The sequence below is a fragment of the Lepidochelys olivacea genome, assembly GCF_965140295.1.
Source record: "Lepidochelys olivacea isolate rLepOli2 genome assembly, chromosome: 10".
NCBI classification, from domain to species: Eukaryota; Metazoa; Chordata; order Testudines; family Cheloniidae; genus Lepidochelys; species Lepidochelys olivacea.
The window spans coordinates 11823482-11847585 of record NC_140420.1 but is presented as its reverse complement, the minus strand read 5'-3'; the positions used below and the strand labels follow the sequence as shown (position 1 = coordinate 11847585).

The 24104-nt window shown below is 44.8% G+C and overlaps 1 pseudogene across 1 annotated transcript in view; it reads left to right on the top strand.

Annotated features, from left to right (window-relative positions):
• Positions 1 to 2116: 2116 nt before the first annotated feature.
• Positions 2117 to 24104, top strand: part of LOC311526869 (kinesin-like protein KIF19) — a 26439-nt pseudogene continuing 4451 nt past the window's right edge. The window contains exons 1-13 of the transcript XR_014714725.1: positions 2117 to 2290; positions 10804 to 10891; positions 11306 to 11442; positions 12162 to 12287; positions 13398 to 13592; positions 16506 to 16658; positions 17361 to 17483; positions 18145 to 18298; positions 18614 to 18690; positions 19334 to 19653; positions 21716 to 21907; positions 22920 to 23184; positions 23410 to 23531. The product of XR_014714725.1 is annotated as a kinesin-like protein KIF19 (transcript). The remainder of the gene's footprint in view (positions 2291 to 10803; positions 10892 to 11305; positions 11443 to 12161; positions 12288 to 13397; positions 13593 to 16505; positions 16659 to 17360; positions 17484 to 18144; positions 18299 to 18613; positions 18691 to 19333; positions 19654 to 21715; positions 21908 to 22919; positions 23185 to 23409; positions 23532 to 24104) is intronic.

Below are 24104 nucleotides of genomic sequence, written 5' to 3'. Positions count from 1 at the left end.
GTGCTTGGGGCAGGGGCAGCACGCGGAGCCCTGTGGTCCCCCCACCTAGGAGCCAGACCTGCTGCTGGCCGCTTCTGGGGCACAGTGCGGTGTCAGAACAGGTAGGAACTAGCCTGCCTTAGCCAGGCAGCACCGCTGACAGGATTTTTAATGGCCCGGTCGGCAGTGCTGACCAGAGCCACTTTGATCCAGTCCCTTCTATTCCGCAACCCACAGTTTGAAAACCACTACTCTATACTTTTTTTTTGGCAATAAAGAATAGTGAAACTACTAGAGACAGAGATCTGCTGGACATGTGTGTTTTGGATATAGTAACTTAAAGCATCATGATCCTGGTCATGCTTTAGTGGGCTCCTTTGGGAAGAAAGAGATTTATCTCTGCAGGTCACCATTGAGCAAGGAGTATTTTTAAAATATTTATTTATGACGTAGTAAAGTCTGTTACTTATGCTTATGTTTTATGAGGCACTTTTGGAAGTCCAATTTCAACAACAATTTTTTTTTAACTTCAGTATTGACTACTGACACTGGTGACTCATGCTGTTGCTCTAGATGAGTTTCTTTTTTGTAGCACTTATCCTAAGTGTTTTTACAAACTGTGTAGTATAATAATCTCTCTGCCTGCCCCTAAAGTGCAGTTGTTCAACAATGTGGTAGAGCACCCTGACTCAAAACTTGACTACAGGAAAATTTCTAAGCATTTTACCTGGAACAGGGCTGCAAACACTTTTTTTGTGGGGAAAAAGTCCATAGAATCTTTTAATCATTAAAGAGAGAGGCTACAACCACTTGCAATGTTTCTACCTAGAGGGAGACTTATCTACATCCCTGTAGTTCCTGCTTCTCCTTCAAGAGTGTCCTGGTCCAGTGTGCTTAGTGTGTGGTAAATCCCTACTATTGTCCATCTGATAGCAGGATGGGAGACTTTTTTTTTATTTAAAAAAAAAAAAAAAAAGGAAAACCAGACCAAGACCTTTATTGCTATCTCCCATTGTCTAGTAGTTGCTCTGTCCTGTTTTGTGTTTTAAGGTGTGTTTGCCTCAACCACTCACTGTAATTTTTCTGACTTCCGAATAACCTCTAATGCCATCACTGTTAAAATAAGCCAAACAGCCCAGGGCCTGTTATATTAAAAATTGGTCAAGTTCTTTGTTTAAATATAACAATTTTAAAAATCTTTTAAAAAATAAAATGCTTTTCTCTTGAAATGTTTTTTCTTTCATTGGCCATGAATGGAAGTAGATGGACCAAGTTGTTTCTTTATTTGTGCGCTAGCCTCCATGGTTGTCTTAAGGCTCGCCCTAGGCTTGAGTCCTGTAACTTGTAAACTAAAGCTCTAGTGTTTTGTCCAGTTATGTCTTGCTTGGTATAATTTTCTATGCTAATAAACCCCAGTAATTAAAATAGAACACACATTCCTTGTTTTCCACTTTGCAGCAAACTATAGAGAGGGAAATCCGAGCGCTGCCGGGCCTACCCCCCTCACATGCCAACGTTAAGCATTCTATATAGGACTATGAAAAAGGACAAATCTTTCATTAGGGCTGCACCGCAAACATTTATCGTTGCTACACCTGAGAGGTTGGTGCTTAAGGTGTCCTTGGGAAAACAGGCATCTTCAACCATGCTGGTGGTGACGCCTGCTGAAGGAAACACATACAGCTAACGCTGGGTTTATTTTTCCTTGCACTGAATAATTTCCAGGGGCCAGCAGGGCTCCTGGTGTTCCGGCTCCCGAATGTTGTTCTTCCCCGCCTGCAAAGGAGCTGGAGGGGCCCAGGCAGCAGCGGAGCCTGAGGCCGGGTTTAACTGCGCTAAAAGCAGGCAGCCCTGGAGCTGCAGGCGCTGAGCAGGCAAGCCCAGCCCTGAGGCGCTTTCACCTGCAGGCAGAGGGCGTGTGGGCTGCACCCATGTGCTGAGCATCTTTGGGCCGGTTCCGTGGCCGGCCTTAGCAGGGAATGGCACCGACGGGGCGTGTGGGAGTCGTGCCCAAACCCTGCATCCTCTACTGCCCGGGGCAGGGCAGCAAGCGCTTCTGTCTCGCCCGGTGGCTCCCTGGGGCTGGTGCAGCCCGGAGCTGCTGGCGGCTGCCTTGTGCTGCTACAACCGCCCGCTGATGTCACCTGCCGCCGGGGGATCGCAGGTTGCCCTGGGCTGCGGCAGCAAACTGCTCTCCCTGCAGCCCGCTGGCGGGGGCAGCCCTTTCCGGGCGGGGCACAGGCATGCAGGAGGCCTGGCTCCAAGCCCCAGCTCGGCCATGAAGGATCTGAGCGTGGAGCAGCAGCTCACAGTGAGTCCGGCTGCCCCGGGGCACTCAGGCTGCTTTGGGCACATGTGCCCTTCCCATCTACTGGGCAATCCCCTGCTGCGCCCACAGACCCCTTCTGCGAGCCCCGTGCAGCTCCGCTGCAGAACTTACTCCAGCCTGGGGGCCTGTAAACAAATCCTCGGAGGGCTGAAAGCACTGGGTTGGGCAAAGAAAACACCCTGCAGGAGACAGACCTGTGGATAGGAAACGCTAGCAGGTTTGCCCCTTGTTTTCTTCTGGAAGTCCTGGGATAAGACTTTTCCAAGGCAACTGAGCATCTGAGCTTTTCCATCTGAATTGAAATTGTGTGTTAATACATGCTGAGTAGAAAGTAGGTAGGTTGCACTCATCAGAGTCCCAAGATTTTGGCATTTCTGTGTGGATCATGGGAATTTGCTGTTTTTTCAGTAATGATTGTGCACAGAGACAATTCTTTAATCCTGCTCCCAAGTTTCCTGTGGTGTTTTTTTATATATATACATATATAATTTACAAAAATCTCTCACTCCTCAGACTTATTTTTGCCATGACCTTGTGTCAGAAACATGATTGCATCTGCAGAAATCTCTGCTTTTGAGCTCTAAACCACATAGTAACTACTGCACGTCACAGGAATCTCTTCTGTAATAATGTGTAATAGCATATAAAATATTTTGAGTTCCCTTATAGTGCCAGTAAGTCCTTACTACGGAGTCTGATCCTTTGCCACATGCTTTCTTGTCTTCCATCGGTGGCTACAAATAATTTTTTTAATGTTACCTGCTTTGGGATGTGAGCAGTTACAGACATGCAAGAGAGGCTTGTCAGTCTTACACCATTGCCTGCTCTGCATGAGGAGGAACTGCTATAGATTGGGACTGAGGCACTTTTGAAAATGTTACCCTGAGCTGTCCCTTGGGTAGGGCGAATCAGGATGACTGGCCTTGGCCCTGCACTTCGATAAAATCGGGACTGTCCTGATATTTAGCCCTTTGTCCTGCGTCCTGCCCGATGTATGATTGGGATGCCATTTGTCCCGTTATTCAGGTGAGGAGGCAAACGAGGCGGCTGGTGGGAGGGGGTTGAGGGGGCAGGCGGATGGTGAGGAGGAGAGCGGTGGGCGGGCAAATGGGGCACGCCGGACAGACGGTGAGGAGACTAGCGGGGAGGCAAGTGGCGGGCAGGTGGGTGAGGAGGTGAGTGGGAGTGGGGTGAGGAGACGGGTGGGCGGACGGCGAGGAGAAGAGCAGCGGCATACGGAGGGGGCACGCTGGACGGATGGCGAGGAGACTAGTGAGGAGGCGAGCAGCGGGCGGACAGCGAGGAATGTGTGTGTGAAGAGGAGAGTGCTGGCTTGGTGGACAGCGAGGAGACTACCAGGAAGGCTGATTTGTCCTGGGCCCCGCGCGCCCCTGGGGACGCTCCTCCCTGCTCAGTCCCATGAGGCTTAATCTCCAAAGTCACATCGGAGCTTCTAAAATTTCACCCAAAGTCTTTTAGACTTGATGATAAAGGAACAATCTATTCCAGGTCCTCTATGAATATTAAAGATCCCACAGAGTTAGGGTGCAACTCCCTATATCCTGTTAATACTCATCTGAAAGTCAGCCTTACTTTCTCATTGCTAGAGTTTAAAGTGTTGTGTACCAGGTGATACTGGATGGTACCTGGAACTGCCTCTTGACTAGACTAAATCGACACTTGACTAGACTTGTTATTGTGGAAATAGATTTGGGTTTTGTATAAACTCTTTGTATGCGACTACTGGGGCCTTATAGCAAGACTGTTTTGAAAATTGGTCACTCTTCAGATATGACGCATTAGCCAAGTACTTTATATAGTGTTTCACTAGCGTTAACTAATGTTAAATGCTACTGTTGGATAGTATTATTCCATTATACTGATGGGAAATGTACACGAAGCTGTTAAGGCCAACACTCTTAAGTGACCACTGAAGTTGCGTGTCCACCTTGGGATAACAAGACTGGTTCAGACATGCTGAGTACTCACAATGCCAGATGAAATCACTGGGACCTACTAGTACTCAGCATCTCTGAAATCAGTCCCCAAGCGGGCCAGGTTGGCTGCCCAAAAACTGAGGAATTAGGGGCCACGTTTGAAAATGTTGGGTTAGGTGGGCCAGAGGTTCCACAGTGAGTTAGTGGAAGAGCTGGGCTGAACCCATGTAGTATAGAAGAGAACCTAGTTTCTGTTTTGCATACACATGCCTGATCCACTACTACGCCATGTTGCCACTCTATTTATTACTTGAGGTGTAAATTCGAAAACTCCAGTGCAGTGAACTACCGTCGAAGGTGCGCTGTCAGGAGTCATTTGTGTTCTAATTAAAAGGATTCCTGTCCTTTTTATATATTTTTAATTTCCATATTTATAATATTGTCTACATTTGAAAATGTAGTTACATGATTGACATTGACTGAAATATTTATGTCTAGAAGAACATGCTTGTAACTGGCACTTCATAATGGTTCCAATCCTGCAATGAACTCCAGACTTTGGTGGAATCCCATTGACTCCAGTGGGGTTCTGCACAGGTTAGGGGTCAATCTACACTTAACTCATCCTAGGATCAGGGTCCTAGTGATTGTTACACAGGGATAAGCAACTGGGTATTGTGTTCTTCTGGCAGTAAACTTGGTACAATAAATGTATTTTGTGCAGTACAGTTTAAGAGCTGATGTAAAGAGCTGCCCATAGGAAGCCATTTGCAGTCCACAACAACAAATTTATTAGACTTACAAAATCTCGGAACCATGCTACATATTATTGGACACGATCTTTTGCTACCTTATCTATGAACTATTTACATATACGCAGCTCTAGAGCTCTTTCACAATATATTCTACACAGTGTTTTATGGGCATGGGCACAGTGCAGTGTGTGGGACAACATAGCCATAGATTGCTATGGAGTTATGTATTGTTTATGGGTAACTAACTAACAGTTTACTACAGACCCAAGCTGCCGAGTTCAGATCTAGAATATTTCCAAAGTTCAGGGGTGCTTAGATCTGAGATTTTGATTTGGCCCCATCTCTCAACATTACACTAAGCAAAACATGATGTAATCTTAAACCTTTGTTAAATGTTTGCTGTGTCACAGATATAGTGTCAATTGCATGCTGGGTAGCATTTTCTCCAGCTGTTTGAAAATAAAATATCTTTCCTAAGTGTGTCTTCTTTGTTTTATTAATTTTTCTTCTCCCTGAGCTTTGGATAGTTAAAATGAGTGTGGCTGCAGCTGTTTATATGGCAGCATCATGATGTTAGCAGCAGTATTCTAGGAAAAGGATTTGTAAGTCTGTTGCTCATTGTAGCTCCAGATGGGGATGCTAAAGAGCAAAAACCGTTGTGATTTTGTAGGTCCTGCAAAATGGCTAATTTCACCCATATGGTAGTGACATTCAACAAATAAGAGATTTGTGCGCTCCTCTTTGGTTTCTTCAGCTCATGTTTGTTTTAGTTTTAGCCCTTTTAAATATATAAAGTGGTGGTAATTTTTTTTATGATGTTCAAATTCTAAGGCCAAAATATACAAATCTGGGTGCTCACGCAACTTAAATTCCCTTACCCTGACACCACAAAGTAAATAACCTATCATTGTAATCAGTGTTTTGGGGACACAATAGAAACACAATGTGTCTCAGCTCTGCAGCATCCAGAAACACTCCCACATCTGTGAATGGCGATGGTGTTGGTGGGCAGAGAAGTAAGCAAAACAGAATGGTCTTGGGTTTTGTTACTTTAGAAACAGAGCGGGTAGTAGGGAATTAGCACTTATTGAAAGAAAAAGTGAAAATTATTGGGGAATTAAATATTTTAAGCTTCTGTGGTGGTTTAAAAAATCCTGGAGAATAAAAAGATCAATATAAAGTTATTCCAAGTAGGTGATCATGTCACTTGAACAGAGAGAATGACTCAGTGATGGATCAGTCTGAGCTGGCTGGGGGAGTATTTATAACCAGCGCAATTCCTGTGTCTGTGTGCAGGTGGCTCTTTGGATTTGTCCAATCAATGAAGCTGAGCTGGAGGAAAATGCTGCTATCACTGGGTGGGTGACCAGGTGAGGTTGGAGCAGAGCAGCATGGGTGAGTTTACAGCTGAGCTGGTAGCTAGTGGCTTCCTGGAAGGAGAACCCAGGTGCTTAAGTGTTGGTGCCTCTGTCATGATGAAGAACAAACACAGTGACTCACTTGAACATGGAAAGGGTTATGGGGAGTTAAAAGTTCTGCAAACCTGGGCAGTGGTTGTTAGGACAGCTACAAAATTTGCAGACCCCTGAGAAGTCCCCAGATTCCCAGGGCTGGGAGCTAGGAGGAAGGTAGGAGACTGAACTGCTTTCATGACATTTGTTTGGGGGGAAGGAAGGGAAAAAGAGGAGATTACCCTTGAGAGTGCTCCTACAGGAGTTGGTTCATTCTCAACCTGTGGGAGCTGCCTGCAGGGCTAGGTTCATGAAACTGCTCAGGAACTAAACCCTGGAGAATTCACCAGGGCTGCTTGAAAGACATTATGTCCAAAGACAAAACTGTGAATTTTGGAAACTTTACAAACATAGGAATTACCAGATTGGTTCAGACCCAAGATCAATCTAGTCCAGTATCCTGTTTCCAACAATGGTCAATACCAGCACTTTCAGAGGAAGACTCAAGAAAGCTCGCATTAGGCAGATGTGGGATAATTTCCCTCCTGCATCAGGTCTCCAGATCCCTAGTAGTTAGAGATTGGTTTAAGCCAGGCGTTCTCAAACTTCATTGTACCACAACACCCTTCTGATAACAAAAATTATTATGCAACCGCAGCCAGGGGGACTGAATTGAAGCCTGAGCTTGCCCAGGCCCCGCCACCCCAGGTGGGGGACAAAGCTGAAGTTTGAACCCCACTGTCCTGGGCGGGGGGCCTGTAGCCTGAGCCCCGCCAACCAAGGCAGTGTGGGGCTCAAGCTTCGATCCCAGGCCCCAGCAAGTCTAATGCCACTCGTGGCGACCCCATTAAAATGGGGTTGTGACCCATTTTGGAGTCCCAACCCACAGTTCGGAGCTTTTAAACCGAATGCTTCATGGTTTATATTCCTTCTAAAATTTATGTTAACATGATCTGTTGTAACACTGGATGTTCTTGATATCCATAGAAATGTTCAATCTCTTTCTGAATCTCGTTAAATTCTTTGTCTCAACAACATCCTGTGGCAATGAGTTCCACAGTTTCAGCCCATATTGTGTGGGGGAAAAAAATGTCCTTTGATCAGTTTTGAATTTGCCATCTTTTAATTTAATGGAATGTCCCATTGTTTGTGTGTTATGAGAAGAGAGAAAAGAAGCTCCCCATCTACCTTCTCTAGGTTATTCATTATTATATAGACTTTCGTCATGTCCCCTTGTATTCATCATTACTTTTCTAAGGAAAACAATCCCATTCTTTTCAATCTCTCTTCAGGTCCCTAATCAGTTTCATCAGCTTTTGCTGAAACCCCTCTAATTCTGCAATAGCCTCGCAGAGATGGGGTGACCAGTACAGCACACAGTATTCCAGATGAGCAGACCTTAGATCTGTGTCATGTGGGAACAATGAACTGCTGTGAAACATGCAGGCTGTCTTTTACATCATAAAGAAGCGAAAAGGGAACAAATCTATTTTTCCCTGTACAAATTCTTACAAGCATGGTTTCCATTTACTGAGTTATTTGTGGAACATCATTCTTTAAAGGCCATCAAGCTGGCTTGATAACAAACTTTATTTTTGTATAGCTTATTTAGAGATCACCTCACCAGCCCTGAGCTCTATTTTCCTCCAGTGGACAGGGAAGGATTCAGATATTGCATTGGTTTAAGGATCATTTTTACCCTGGAGAATCTCTCTCTCTTAGCCATGAAAATTACTGTAACAAATGAAGTGAACATGGGTTCTTTGGCAGTTGAATATCCTTGGTGGTTTCTTAGATAACGTTACTATTCTAATCTCAAGTATAGTTTACTTGGAGCCATTTCCACCCATTCACTGATGCCTAAAACGAAATTGACAGTCTTATGCTTCAGCAGTTCAGTCCACCAGTGAATGGTTTATAATTTTGTGTATGTTTGCACAATGCCTGTCAATCAAACAAGGCATTAACCCTGGATGAATGACACTAACTTTTGTTTTTGCAATCTAATTAAAAATAAACTTTAAAGTGAGGTGGAATACAAGATCCCATTCATGCACTGATCCCGATACCACATGAAATCAGTTGCAGGATTAGGGCCTAAAAGTATTACAGCCCACATTTCCAAAGAAAATGCCTAATGTAAATTCTCTGTGCCCAGGTGCGTGGGTGGAATCCAATGTTAAATCACACAGACAGACACTCATGCATTTACCCACTTTGCATGTGCAACTACAGATTGTGGACACAAATCAGGAGGGTCTTTTGGGTATTTGCCCCCTAGATATTTACTATTTTCAATTCTTTTTTGTCTGCATAGCTCAGAAAAAATTGCTTTTCTCCAGCAAGTGAAATTGTGCAAGTAATTAGCCTGGGATGTTTACTGGATGCTTCTGGAATTTTAGGCACAGGGAGGGGAATGGAAAACCCCGCCAAGCTCTTGAAGTGCCCAGACCAGCTACTGGGGATTTGCCCTACATCTTTCTTATCTAGTTACTAGTTAGACTGCAACACCTGTCTATGACTGCAACACCTGTCCTCCCATCTCCCCAGGACTTGTTTGAACATTCCAAACCTGTTAGCCGCTTCACACAGACACTTTGGGGAAGATCCACAGCTGGTATAAATAGTCATGGCTCTGTTGGAGGCAATGGAGCTATGACCTTCATTCCTTTTAGAACAACCTGCCAGACAAGGTTCCCTAAGGGCTCCCCCTGCATGTGGAATGATACCTCTGTCTGATGTCCAGCATGGACAAGATTCAGTCCGCAGCTTTAAAATAAAAATGTCGCTGCATTAAATTCCAATAACTTACAGTCCCGTGGGGAGAGAAATAGGAGAATGGGAGCTTTATACCATTGGGAAGGGGAAATTCCAGCTTTCCAGTAGGTTACAGCCCCTTCTAGCCCTCGAAGGGCCTGAGGTTCTGGACTTTAGAACTGTGATATTTATGTAAAGCAAATCTATATTAGGTCATTTTTTGAAGATTTTACATTTATGAATTTTAATTTTTCTCTCCCTTGGAACCCGGCACAGCCAATTCCTGCTAAGGTGCCTGGCTTTACAGGTAGAGGGATACAAAAAAGAGTTCCAATGCATTTTTATCAAGAATTTTCCCTTAACATATTTAACATATAGCTAATGATGTGTCATGTTGTATTTGGCAACTACGCTATGGTGTGATATGAAGACTTTATCAGCACTTGTTCGGGATGGTCTGTATTACACACATGGTCTTGGTTCTTGTGAGTAATGCAGTCATCTCAGATGAGTGGCGACAGACCCTTTATACTTCCCTGCAGAGTATTCCCTTATATCAGCGGTTCTCAAACTTTAGCAACTCAAGGACCCCTATTTCGATTTAAAATTTTTGCGGCCCCGCAGCTCAGCCCCAGGGCCCGCCCCCACTCCACTCCTTCCCTCAAGCCCCCTCTCCTCTTCCATCCTCTTTCCCCCTGCTCCCCTGAGTGCGTCACTCCTCCCCCTCCCTCCCAGCGCCTCTTGCACGCCCCTGAACATGTTCCCCAGCATGCAGGAGGCACTGGGAGGGAGAGGGAGGAGTTGATCAGAAGGGCCGGCGGTTCCCCTGGTGTTACCCTTGCGGACCCCCAGGGGTCTGTGGACACCAGTTTGAGAGACGCTGCCTTATGATATTATAATTAGTATATTGTATATTTGTGAAAATATATTGTGTGTATGTGTGAGAGAGAGAATGCAGTGTGTGTGTGTCCTCATCTATTCTCTCTGTCGTATGTGACTTCCATATCTGTGGTTATATTCTAATAAAGTATCTTTTGTAAAAAGTGTCGGTGGTGGACTGAGGACTGTAGTATAACTGAACGCTGCTACTTCTCGTGTGTTCTGAATGCTAAGAAATAAAGCAGAGTTACGCTGCAACCTTCCAGCAAGAGTATTTGTGTTTTTATCTAACTTTTCTGTGTGTATGCTGAAAACATAACAGTCCGCTGGAGCATGGATGGCACTAGCGAGGACGTGATCACAAATAGTATTTTCATCTTTGTTCCACTGATGCAAAGACTCTAGCTGAAACGTTCCCAATTCAAAATCTAAGAAAATAATCAAACTTTATTTTTGGACCCTGACACACCGCACGCATCTTTAGATACTTCAGCAAGATGTTAGCCGTTTTGATGATTTGGCAAAATTATTTTGTTCTGTGGAGCCAGAAATGATTTTGGAGCCCACAGAATTTGTAAAGAGAAAATGAAATGTGCTGAGTGAACCGTAGAGAACGAGAGAGGAATGTTGTGGTAAGTTTAGACATGGGGTACTTGTGTTAGGTCAGGCAAAACAATATTTTCCAGCTAAGACCTACGCTCTTTCTGACTGACTAGGAGGAGGTGTACGTGTCCACGACCAAAAACTTGGTAGAAGGAGTCATTTCTGGATACAACACAACCATTTTTGCATATGGCCCAACAGGTAACATAAATATTATACCACAGAGGGAGCAATAGCGGCATGGACTGGATTTGGAGCCGGGATAGGGCAGCGATAAGTATAGGGACTTGATCTGAAGTAACAAGGCCAATTAGTTGATCACGTTAGAACAGAGCAATAAAAATACCATTCTGGCTGCGAGATGTGAATCTTTATTTTAAAAGTTAAAGGGACAGCAGAGCTGTAGTAACTTTGAAAATAGATTTAATATTGGAGAGAAATCTTTCCTTTTAAAAAAGGGGGGGGGGAAAGAGGGCTTCTCTATGCAAAGCTGAGTCTGTGTGATGATCACACAGGAGGGCAGATCCGGCTGCTGATAAACTGCCGTGGATTACATTAGAAGGTAATTTTTCTCTGGAAGTTGATCTGTGCTGCTCTTCCCTGAATCTTTCACAGGGGCAGGGAAAACCTACACTGTACTAGGGACAGACTGTGATCCTGGGATCTACATCCGCACCCTAAATGACCTCTTTAAAGCCATTGAGACAACCAGTGACAACATGGATTATACCGTCTCCATGTCGTACCTAGAGGTGAGGTGTCTTTGTTTTGTCATCTGGACCAATTCTGTGTAGAAGATGCTTTAAAAGAATAGCTTAGAGACACTCCTGCTGGGAGAAGCTATAAATCTAGGAGCCGGGGCTCCTGCATTCATTCCCCTATGGTGACTCCTACCTTGGGTCTAGAATTCTTGTTTCTTTTTTTTAATTTAATGCATAACACGCTGGCTAAATGTGACATTTCTCCCTAGAGAGCTTGGCTCACGTAGAGGATAAGAACCTACTACTTTTACCGGCTAATAATTATGCCTCTGGTTTAAGTGGTAAAAGCCTGCGCTGGTGCTGATAATCCCAGGCTCATTCCCGACTTGTGACTCACGGTGGGGGCAGTGACAAATGCATTGCACTCACCCTGTGTATAAATTTAAGATACATAAAGGAGTTGATAAATGGCTTTTTGCCTCATACCACTTTTGCTTTACACTTTTGTTACAGGGAGTATATCTGCTATTATTTCTGTGACAGCTCTCACTGGTAACAGGGATTTGAGTGGTTTCCTCAGTCATCCATTCATGTTATCTCCTGTGTCAGCCATGCACTGGAGTGGGGCTCAGCCTCTCCTCTCCTCTCCAGGGAAATACAACAAGTACAAAGCCAATGTAATGCACAATATATTTTAATCCTTATTATTGACCTAAGGACAAAGGAGTGCAAACATACAAACGTCCTTTGCCTTTCTCTTCCTCCTTCAGATTTGTAACAAAGTGATCCGTGACCTCCTGAATCCATCCACTGGATTCCTAGACCTCAGAGAGGATGCTAGGGGTAGCATCCAGATAGCAGGAATTACTGAAGTCTCCACTACAAATGCACAGGAGGTAAATCTGAAAGAAATTCCAGAGGGAGGGAGATGTTTAGTGCACTAGAATAATGATATTTTAAGAGGCTCTTGCATCTAAATATTGGCATAGCCTTCCTTGGTGTAAGACATCTCACGTAACAGGATCCTATGGGGACTTACTTAATGAAGTGAGTTGCTCAGAAAGGACTAATCAGGCAGGCACAAGAATAGTAGAAACCAGGCTGAAATCTGTAGCTAAGCAGTAAAGATCAGCTATATGGGTCAGTAATAGGCTACAGGTATGTTTACACAGCAAAGAAAAACCCATGTCTGGCCCATGCCAGCCGACTCGGGCTGCAGAGCTCGGGCTGTGGGGCTGTTCCATTGCTGTGTAGACTTCTGAGCTCTGGGACTCTCTCACCTCGCAGGGTCCTGGAGCCAAGGCTCCAGCCTGAGCATGGAAGTCTACATGGGAATAAAACAGCCCCAACAGCCCAAGCCCCACAAGCCTGAGTCAGCTAGCACGGGCCAGCCGTGGGTGTTTCGTTTCTGTGTAGACATACCCTAAGTGACTGCCAGTTTTCTGAAAGGATAGGAATGCCAGGACCTGTGTTCACAAGCCCTGTTAAACAAAATTATTTGTAGGTAGAGAGGAGATAACTGAAACGTGCTTTTGTAATTCACTGATATGTACTGTGAGGTAAGTTATGCTAGGACTTTAACCTGACCTTTGATCTGCAGTTTTTCTAAGGTTATATAATGCTACCAGGGTAGGGAGCATCATGTTATTGTATTCTATTATGTCATGCAGTGTTGTTTTGTGTTCAACGTGAGAGAACATGCCAAGGCACCATGCATCCCAGGAGAACGTACCTCAGCCCATTGTAAAGCCTCCTAAAGTGAAACCCCAATAATTATACAATTCTTTGTCCAATGAGCCAGGTCATGGTCCCAGTGAGGTCAAAGGCAAAACTCCCATCAACTTCAGTGAGACCCGAACTTGGTCCAATGCCGGCAGACACGCGGGATGGTTTATTTTGTTTACTTACTCATTGTAACCCCTCTCGGGTACTGTCATTGAAGGAGAGAGTTGTACTATTACCTGAGCAGGTCTTTAAACTTCTGCATATTTTTCTGCATTGTTTAGATCACGCCGCTGTTAACAAAAGGAAACAAAGAACGCACTCAGGAGCCTACCGCTGCCAGCAAGTCATCTTCCCGCTCACGTGCAGTCCTCCAGGTCACAGTGAAACAGAAGTGTCGGGCGAAGAATATTAAAGAGGACGTGCGAGTGGGGAAGCTTTTCACGGTTGACTTGGCTGGTTCTGAGAGAGCACCCCAGGTACAACTTGCAGTTCTTCAGCCTTAGTTCTTTGGCATGTCATGAAATGAGTAGATATGAAAAAGCTCACACTGTGTGTGTGTGTGTGTGTGTGTGTGTGTGTGTGTGCGTGCGTATTTTACTTTCCTGGAAAACATGACTGCATGAGTATTTGACATTTTAAAACCATTGTGACTACAACATTTCAATTCAGGTGATGTGGGCCATGTATTTTTTTTAGTGCAGGAATTAACTAAATGCATTTAAACTTTCTCCTTTGTGTGTTGTTGACGTGTAGGCCCGTACAAAGACAGCTATGAATATTTTTTTCATAGACTGCATAGAGGAAATACAGATAGGAAATGCAGGAGATCAGAGCCAGAATGTTTCATCTGAGTGCATGATTCAATGCAAAATGTGAGAATTTGAAAATGATACCTAAAAACAGTGGCAGCTATTTAGAAAGAGGAGGAATGGTAGATTGGTGTCATTGATGAAGAGAGTATGGATAAGTAGGTAGCTGGAAGGACAAAAAGGGATGGAAGCCAGAATAAATAGAACCTACGTGGAACACTGGATTGCAGGAAGGAAGAGAAGATAGAAAAGAGGATAGAAGACAATGAATTATTGGAAGGATAGACATGTTGAATACTGCATAGGTGGACTGGTGCTAGAAGACAGAAAGGATGGATGTGCAAGACTGGTATGCAGTCTGTCTGAAAGACAGATGGACTCTTAGGCAAAGGGCTCAGAATGGTAGATGGACATCAAAAGGACAGTGAAAATGTATTGATTAAATATGGAACTGGGTGAGAAAGAGGTGGACAAGCAGGCAGGAGAATTGAAGGCTTTGATCGCCACTTCTTGATACTGTTCATTACCACTTGGTGGGGATAAGTGATATTTAGATGGATGGAAGGAGATACTGAAGGAGAGGTGGCCAGATCTTTGATTAGAGCAAAGCACTGACACTTTGCAGTAAAGGCCACCATGACAATTTGCCAAGAGCCCAAGGACTGCACTAAACATGTATGTAAATGTACATGAAATTTTAAAATAGAAAACAACTAGACATATAACAAGCTGTGCAATTGGCAGGATGTACAAAACACACTACACACCATGGCATTTGCCTGTAATTTCCTGAAAGATGAATATAAATCTGTTGCTATTTGAATTAATCAGCAGTAAAAATCTACAAACGGTTAGCTTTGTCCTCACCCTGAAAATGTGTGATGAGGCTGGTGATGGTCCTTGGCTTAAGGCTCCAGGGACTAAATGCAGCATCCAGGTCATGGCTTGGACTCCTCTTGGTTGAAGGGAAAGTTTACAAATCAGTGGGAGGGTCAATGACAAGAAGGGTGGGATAAGCAGGTGGCTGGATGCCATCAAGGCACTATATTTGGTTGGACTCAGGAGACCTGGGTTCTATTCTTGGCTCACCCACTGGCCTGCTGGTGACCTTGGACAAGTCACTTCACCTCTCTGTGCCTTAGTTTTCCCATCTGTAAAATGGGTAGCATGATGTTGACCTCTTTTGTGAAGCGCTTTGAGATCTACTGATGACAAATGCTATACAAGTTAGGCATTATTATTATATATCAACAGAGATACACAGAAATGATTGTTGTACCAATAAAATAAAAACCAGCAGGATCTTATTAAAGGGAAAAAGGCAAAATACCACATTTATTGTGAATACAGAAAGAATCATAGTAAGCAGTTAGTTATAGCTATAACATTCCATTCAATCTCATATTTATTCACACATTCATTCATACAAACACACACACACACACACACATACACACCCATACACACACAGGTTCTGCAAGGTTGTTATCATAGTTACCAGCCTTAGAGTTGCTCATGCCAAGCCACTGGCCAGGTGGCCTGGACATGAGGAGGGAGCAGGGCCTTGTCAGATGCTCATCTGATGCTCCTGGAAGTTGGTTTGCAGAATCAGACCCCAAAGTTCTCACTTTTTAGAGTCTATTTTTATAGGAATTTCTTCCTATGCCAGTCTATGGGAATTGCTTCATCATGCTGTTGCTGAATCAATCAGCAGATAGCACATTCCTGACGGCTCCAAGATGTTATCTTGTTCTTTGGTTCTCCCATCCTTGAGGCTGTTGGGTGGATTCCAGTCTGCCCTCCAGGGGGGTCGTCTGGTTATTTCCACTTGACGCCTTCTTCAGCCGATGGACACTGGATTCTTAGGCTGGCACCTCCCTGATCATTCAGTTATTATCCACACCAAGCATCCATCCACATACATCCTCTATCTCTATTTTAATCACAATTGTTAATACAACAAAAGGGAGGGGAGTCTCTGGGTGCTGTTTCTGTTGTTCGAGTATTGCTTTGAGTCTCTCTCTTGTGAATTGCTTTGAGAACAGACTCTGTCTTAGAATGTACTAACACAGTTAGCAGCTTGCAAGTTTCACACATAGAGGGAGAGAAACAGTACCAAAAACCAAGAGACCTCTTAATTAGTAATACTCTGGAATTTAAACTCTGGGGAATCAAACTCATTTGTGATTTTAATACAGAACTTCTTTAATATGATCCAACATGATTGGCAGCTGAGGAGACCAGTATTGGACTGAATGGATGGAAAGATGTTTCCACAGAAAGATGTTAGATCTTCTATGTTTGCAACCCCAATTGCAGAAAACAAGTCATGGGAGGGTGATTTTTAGTTTACTGCAAAACATCTAATGGAGGCCGTGGGCCAGATTCAGTTCTGTTGTGAGATTTCAGTGGACTCTGTACCCACTTATGTCAGAGCTGACTGGTCCTGGTTTCCACGTAGATTTGTGAGTGAAGCTGATGCTTTGAAATGCAGATCCTGATGTTAATGTTGCATGGGTGAATTCATTCCCACAGTACAACTCTGTCTTTCTGAAGTGACTTCTCTCCCTCTCCAAGCAGACTCAGAACTGAGGCAAGAGAATGAAGGAGGGAGCCCATATCAACCGCTCGTTGCTAGTTCTGGGGAACTGCATCAGTGCCCTGAGTGAGAAGGGAGGAAGTCGGGCCCAGTATGTCAATTTTCGAGACAGCAAACTCACACGCTTCTTGAAGGTACTGTTTGCAACTGGTTAGGAAGGTAATTGGTTGCTGGCTTGTATTGGTGCACAAGTCAGGTGGCACTTGAGAGCTGATCCTCATGTCCTGACCCCTTTATCCTTCCTAAGTTTAGGAAATCAGTCCAGGATCTTGTGTGGGATTTCAGATCCACCCAGTAATTTATTGTGACCACATTACCACAAAAAGAAGGGGTCAAGGTTTGGAAGTCCCGGACTGTGCTAGTGTGCTGTTACTGGTGACGATGAACTTCAAAGGTGACTTGAGTAACCACGGCCATTTGGTGTATTTGTTTATGGATCCTAGGGTGCTTTCACTGCTTTGGGCATGAATCTCAGCCCAAGTACTTGGTGTTGATCCTACTGCTACAGCTGGTTGAAAAATATATTTAAACACACACACAATATTGAAAAAAAAAAAACATTTAAAATAATGTGAAACACTTCTGGTATTTTGATGGAAACAGATTTTCCAGCAAACATTCCCAGTTAGTCAAAAAAGCTGTTTTCTGAAAATGTTTTGACCAGCTTTTCCTATAGCCCTTAGTCGATATCCTCCACTGGAATCTAAATGAGCATTTTAATTAGTGTTTCTTTAAGGTCTGTATGTTTTCACTTAGTGTGTCTTTCCTGTTTCTTCCAAACATGCCTGGCCTCTGTTCTTTTAAAGCTAAACAATGGAAATGTTGCATTCCTTTAGGACTCATTAGGGGGGAACAGCAGGACAGTTATGATTGCCCACATCAGTCCTGCCAGCATCTACTTTGAAGAATCTCGAACAACCTTGATCTATGCTTATCGAGCAAAAAACATCAAGACCAGGGTAAGCAAGCAGGCAATCCAAGAGCTCAATTGTGTAGACTAAAAGCATGCCATGGGGAGGGGAAGGTATGCTGGGGGGGAAAGGAGGATACAGCGCATGACAGGGGAGAGAGAGGGCAAGTGGTTTACACAGCATCCATGTTGGAAGGCTTGATGGGAGAGAGAACAAAGGCCGCCTGGTTGAAGGTGGTGAACACAGAAGAAAGCAGTGGGGAGAAGGCCTAACAATAAGGCAGGGAGTTAGTAACATGGCGAAAGGATGGGGAAGCAGGTGTAATGGAAAGGGAGAGGATAACGTACAGCGTACGGGTTGTGATGGAAGTAAGACAGCAATGCGTATGGCAAGAAGCAGTGGGTAGATACCATACTGGCTGAGAGGACAGCAGAAAGAAGTGGGTAGAGGGCAATGAGCAAGCAGAAAGGAGTGAATGGAGACAGAGAAAATGGAAGGCTGATGGGTGTGGCAGAGGGAAAGGCCTGCGGGGTGAAGGTAGATCGACACTGATATACAAACAAGTATCCCAGAGATTGAGGGTTCCTGAATCCCTTTCAGTGATCTAGGGCTCCTCTCCTAGGAAGGGATGTTTTATTTTACAGCCCTTGTGCTACGAAGTGACAGAGCAGGCTGTGGGATTAATGACCATGTGTGTTCTCACCACCAGGTAAAACGAAACCTGCTGAATGTCTCCTATCACACTGCATAGTACACCTGCATCATTTCACAGCTACGCAGGGAGATTGCGGGTCTGAAGGCAAAGACTGAAAATCAGGAAAAGGAGAAGAGTGCAATCGGCTCTGACCTCAGGGACGTACAAGGTAGAGCTGGGGGTAGATGCTGGTCATGTCAAGGTTCCATTTCTGTCTATTGTGCCTCTTTGTAATCATCTTGTTTATTGATTATCGTACGCCCTCCATACTGTCCCTTTCATGTGTCCTTTAAAGGCATTCCTGTAGACGGGCTCTAGCTTTTCCAGCTGCTGATCATATATTTGTAGCAAATCATTTTTTTATACAGTTATGATAGTATGGGTTCATCAAACTCTCCCCTCTAGTCTCCCTTTATCACATCTGAGTTGTCTTTGTCTCCTTTACAGAGGCTTTCAAGTCTTTTCCCTTGTCCCATCTTTACAGGTACAGAGCTGGCACATGGTGCTTTTAAAAAGGTGGAAGAGGCAGCAATGTCTAGTGGTCAGAGCAGAGAACTAGGAGTCAGGAAACCTGGATTCCATTCCAATCTTTACTACTGACTTGCTGTGTGACTCTGGGCAGACACTTAGCCTCTCTGTGTGTCAATTTCCTCCACTGGAAAATGAGGTTTATCTGCTTTTGAAAAGGGCTTTGAGATCCTGTGATGACAATCAATATATAAGGGCAAATGACATCATGTAATTATTATTATTTTGCTGCCCATGTATCTCCAGGCTCTGATACTGTGTCAGGCCAGAAAGCTTTGTTTCAGTTCCTGGTGTACTTTGTTTCCAGAATAACTTTTCAATTGATCTCACCATGGGGAATGTTCCTTCCAATAACAGAAAATAGTAAAGGTGTCTGATAGACAAGCCCCCTCACCCCAAAGGCTAGTAGATCTCAGCCACAAATACCCTGGCCCAATTTTCAGAGAAAACAGCTCCCAGGTAACAAGGAAGGGGAAAGCAATGCAACAGATTCTGATTTTCCTTCCCTGAGAGTTAGGTAAGTGCCCCTGCAATGCAGGCTTCTTCTCACCACTCCCTTCCAAGCAGCACTGATGAAAACTATTTTGGGGCTAACTGGTCATGATACAATATAGCACTTAAGTACATGTTGAAAGTTAATAGTCCCATTGGCTTCAAAGTACTACACTACCACTGACCCAACAGATTGCTGAATAACAGAGGTTCGTATCAGGCATGTCTCATAACACATGGAATGGGTGATAGCCCCCAAAGGAATCTCTTCTGGGCCTTATCGGTCCCAAGGGATTGCTCTGAGATGCTGGCAGATTGGAAACAGAAGAGCTGTTGTTTTCTCCCACCGGAGGCGTTCAGCTGGCAAGAGATGAACAAATTACGGGAGCAGCTAACCGGGGCTTTCAAGGAGCAAACAGAGATGCGCCGCAGCCTCATGGAGCTGGAGAACCCCAACACTGAGCTACACATTGATACCTCCAGGCATTTGCTAATGATTACCGAGTGAGTACGACCACTGCATAGCTAAGCACTTACTGATGAGCACAAAGTTAATTAATGTGTGGCTCCCTGCCGTCACGATGAGAAACTCTAATGTAACATAACTGCAGCTCCCTGCCAAAGGCACTTAAGGTGTGTCTACATAGCAATCAGGAGGGGTGACTACAGCAGGTGCAGGCATACCTGAGCTAGCTTTGATTGATCTAGCTTGCTAAAAATAGCAGTGCACTGTTGGCGATACAAGTTAGCCGCCTGAGTACAGTCCTGCCTGGGACCCTGAGGACATAGTCAGGCAGGCAGCCTGTGCCCCCACCGATGCCACCACAGCTACATTGCTATTTTTAGTGAGCTAGCTCAATCAAAGCTAGCTCAGGGATGTCTGCATGTGCTGCAATCCTGCCTCCCAATTGCAGTGTAGATGTAGCCTACGTTTTCAGTAAGAAATAGTGATGCAGATTTGTTTTTTTGGTTCATGCCACACACCAGTCTCATACATATGCATACAGAACAGCTCACATAACTGTCCCTTTGGCAATTGGTCTAGCAGTTAGAGTAAGTCTATGCACAAGATTGAACCAACAAGGAGAGAGCAACCTTCGAGCCTGATTATGCACAGACATGAGCATCTCTAGCAAAGTGCCCTCAATTCCTACTGCGGCACTGGGTTGTTACAGATGGAGCCCGTAAACAATGTCTCCTGTCCAGCAAGAAGTCAGTTGTTCCCTGCATATCCTGCATGTATTCATTCCCCAGGGAGGGGAAGGGGTTCTGCAGGGCAAGAACTTGATGGCTATCACTCTTTCAGGGCTCTGCAGGGGAAGAGACTCCTTTAAAAATATCTAAATCTGTATCTAAGTTTGTTTGGAAATGAGACTTTTCTAAAAGGTAGAAAGGGATAAAACATCCACGGTAGTTCAACATGGTCTTGAGGCAGGAGAGTCGCAGACCACTGGGCAGAATAACCTAATAGGAGCATAGTGATTTAATTGGGTGCTGCACTATGATAGGAAGAGGATTCTGGCATCTGGACACAAGCACTGGATCCCTCCTAGTGCTTCTGATGGGAGTGAGATAGCATGGTTGAGGTCAGGTTTCAACACGCTGCAGTTATCAGTTACAACATCAATACTGTATGTAGAAACTTAAGGTGGTGTCTTTCCTGAGGGACTGGATCTCCAGCATGGGAAGCTCTGTGGCTTTTAGCCCCCATTGCGAAATGTAAGCCAGGAGTTAGACTAGCTCTTCATTCATAGAGGCTGCATGTGGTCAAAAGTGTCATTGATACAAAGTAATACTACCTTGAGCAGGTGGGTCTGCCAGTTTTCTCCAGCATAAAGTTTAGAGCCACAGCTGAGAGTGCAAATGGTAGATTTCTCCCCCTCCCCCCGCCCCCCGCCTCTACACACAGCAGAAAAAAGCCTGTGTTCGATCACTCCCCTGGCCTTGAATTTTCATTGAAATCTATGTTAACTCGTGATGGCAAACCTGGATTGTTGGCCTTAACATCTGCAACTCTGAGGTATCACGCCCGTGCTTCTGCAGGGGTACACTTTCCCATTGTAAATAGAACTAAACCAGTCCTTGCTATTGGACAAACTATGAGTTGTGGTAAGTTCTGAGTACGGTGCTTATTTGTTATCGGTCAGTCTGTTCAAAACCTCTGTAAATTTTTATAGGACTGTTTTTCTGACGCTTACCTGAATTTTAATCTCCGTTCGATGACGTATGTCCAGTAAATATCTCTATACAGCTGCTGCTGCTACAGCAGCTTGTAGTGATGGCAGAGGCAGTGTGCCCTTGCAGTTTAAATGTATCACTGGAGACTCTCTTTATATCCACCCTAGAAATTAGGATGTTGTTTGCAGGCTGCTCTATGTTATGTTCTTGACCACGGTGCTGTCAGCATTTGTGTAGTTAGTTCAGCTGTTGCCACACAAGAAGAAATGGGGAAAGCACCAGAAGACTGGGCAAATATGGCATTGGATCACTGGCTAACTAGCGTTTGACTGACTGTTGCTGGGCCCTTGGTGGTTAATGGTTTTCACTCATGTATTTTTGCTGGCAGCTGGGAACGAGAGAAGACTCAACATGCTTGGAAGCGTTATAACAAGCTGGTGAATGGAAAGGAAGATGAAAACATGGAGGAGGCAGACAGAAGTAGAGGGGGGCAGGTTCCCTGGAACCTCATGAAGTCACTGTAGCAAGAGAGGAGATCAACGTGCTGTTGGCAGAGCTACGAAAAACAGCAACCTTAAAGGTGAGAGCAAGCATAAAGCACTTACCTGACCTCTCCATAGCCTGGTCCCATGCCCCAGCTGGAGTACCAGGGTGGCTATGATGTCAACAGCGTAGTGGGGCATCGCATGGAGGCAGAGCAAGTGCTTTAGATACTAGAGGACCTGAAAGAGGAAATAGAAAATGCACATGAGCGGTCAGCTCTGTGCAGAGGTCCCCTCGTACGCTTTGGCCACTCAGCAGATAACCCTAGTTCCGAAGGACATTGGGAGCCCTGTCTGCAGGTTGAAGCTGAGAGGTTGAGAATATGGTGTCAGCATACAGGCCGCTCTATAACACAGGCTTGTGTGACACTGCTGCACTTACTATGGTAAAACCAAGGGGAAGAGATTGTACCTGTATTTCCCTCTGGGATGCAGAGGGATATTTGTTATGAGTCATTGAGGAGAGTGGTTTTGGGCAATTACCACACCAGTATTTAAGATGGTCATGCAGAGATGTTTACAGCAACTTAGATATGGGTAACATGGATAGTGAGTGGATGTAGGGGCTAGGAATTCCTGAGCTCTAATCCTGGTTTTGTCACTGATTTCTTCTTACTTGGGCAAGTCACAAACTCTCTCTATCTCTTTTTCCCCACCTTTAAAATGAGGATAATCATGTTTCTGTACCTCCTTCTGAGGAGTGCTAGGTGGATTCCTTAGCCGGTGTTTGTATGGTACTCTAGTAATTCTTTACACTTAGACAGCATTTCACATTGGTAAATTCTTCAGGCCGGGGGCTGTCTCCTCCTGTGTGTTTGGACACTGCCTAGCCACATTGTGAGCAATACCAGAATGTGGATGGTCTTCTTCATCATTGCTAAACAAAATGTGCACATGTCCCATTTCCAGGAAGAGTGAAGTATAATCTCTTGCTGCAAATAGCTGGAACGGATCAGATACCAGAGCTATATCTTGAGCATTTAATAAATAAAAGTTAGCAAACCTCAGTGCAGACCCACGGTGCATGCAAACCCTTATCTTCCTTTTCAGTCAGAGCTGGAGCAGCGCTTAGCCAATGCCAAGAAAAAAGCCTCCCAGATGGAGAAGCTGTTACCCAAACAAATCACCAGTGAGGACCAGCGAGAGGTGCTGAGGCTTCTCTGCAAGGCTCATAAGCTGGAGGTGGGGAACACGGAGTTGCAGGCAAATGCCTTGTACAAGGAGAATCTGCTATGCCAGAAGGATTTTGTCATCCAGCAGCAGCATGGGCTGTTCTGAGAGGAAATCATTCAGCAGCAGCAAATGCTGATCAAAGGTAAAATGCCAGCACCACTCCTGCTCTGGAGTGAGAGCAGCTGATGACAAATGGGGAACATTAGAAATAATTCCATCTAGAGGTCTTCCTGCTTATGGGCCAAATTCTGCACTGTCCTCCCTTGGCTTTAACGTAAGCTGTGGGTGCTCAGCACCTTTGAAAAATCAGGCCAGCTGCTCCTTCTCCCGTGATCCCTAACTTTCTCCCTTCTCATCCCCACTCCAGGCCATGACATCCCTGTCCCAGAGATGCTGGGGATGCTGTATCAACTGCACTGCCGTGAGCTAGAAGAGGGGACCCTGACCCACCTGCTCCTGCTTCACTCTGTGATGTCCAGCACGCTGAGGGTAAGGCAGAGCTGAAACCAGCTCAGCTAATTCTATTCAGTGTCAGGCTTAAGTACTTTTCTGGATTGGAGCCTCGATACCACATTGCATGCTGATTTGGGGGGGATGGTAGGTCAGTCACCATTCAGCAGATGGTCCTCTTCAGCCCACCTCCTGAGGAATGGCTAGTGTTCAGGTGTGACTTAGTGGAGATACTCTTGCTATTTAAAGGAGTACTTGTGGCACCTTAGAGACTAACCAATTTATTTGAGCATGAGCTTTCGTGAGCTACAGCTCACTTAATCGGATCCGATGAAGTGAGCTGTAGCTCACGAAAGCTCATGCTCAAATAAATTGGTTAGTCTCTAAGGTGCCACAAGTACTCCTTTTCTTTTTGCGAATACAGACTAACACGGCTGTTAGTCTGAAATCTGTCATCTTGCTATTTAGTGGATCTACATCTTGTTTGTCTCAGACCTTAAGGCCTACGGCTTCTGGAGGTTGAGAGGAACCAAGAGACAGCTGGAAGGGACAGGGTATTCCCCTCAGTCCCTATCATGTTGGGTTTGAGGGATATGTATGCCCCTCACTGAC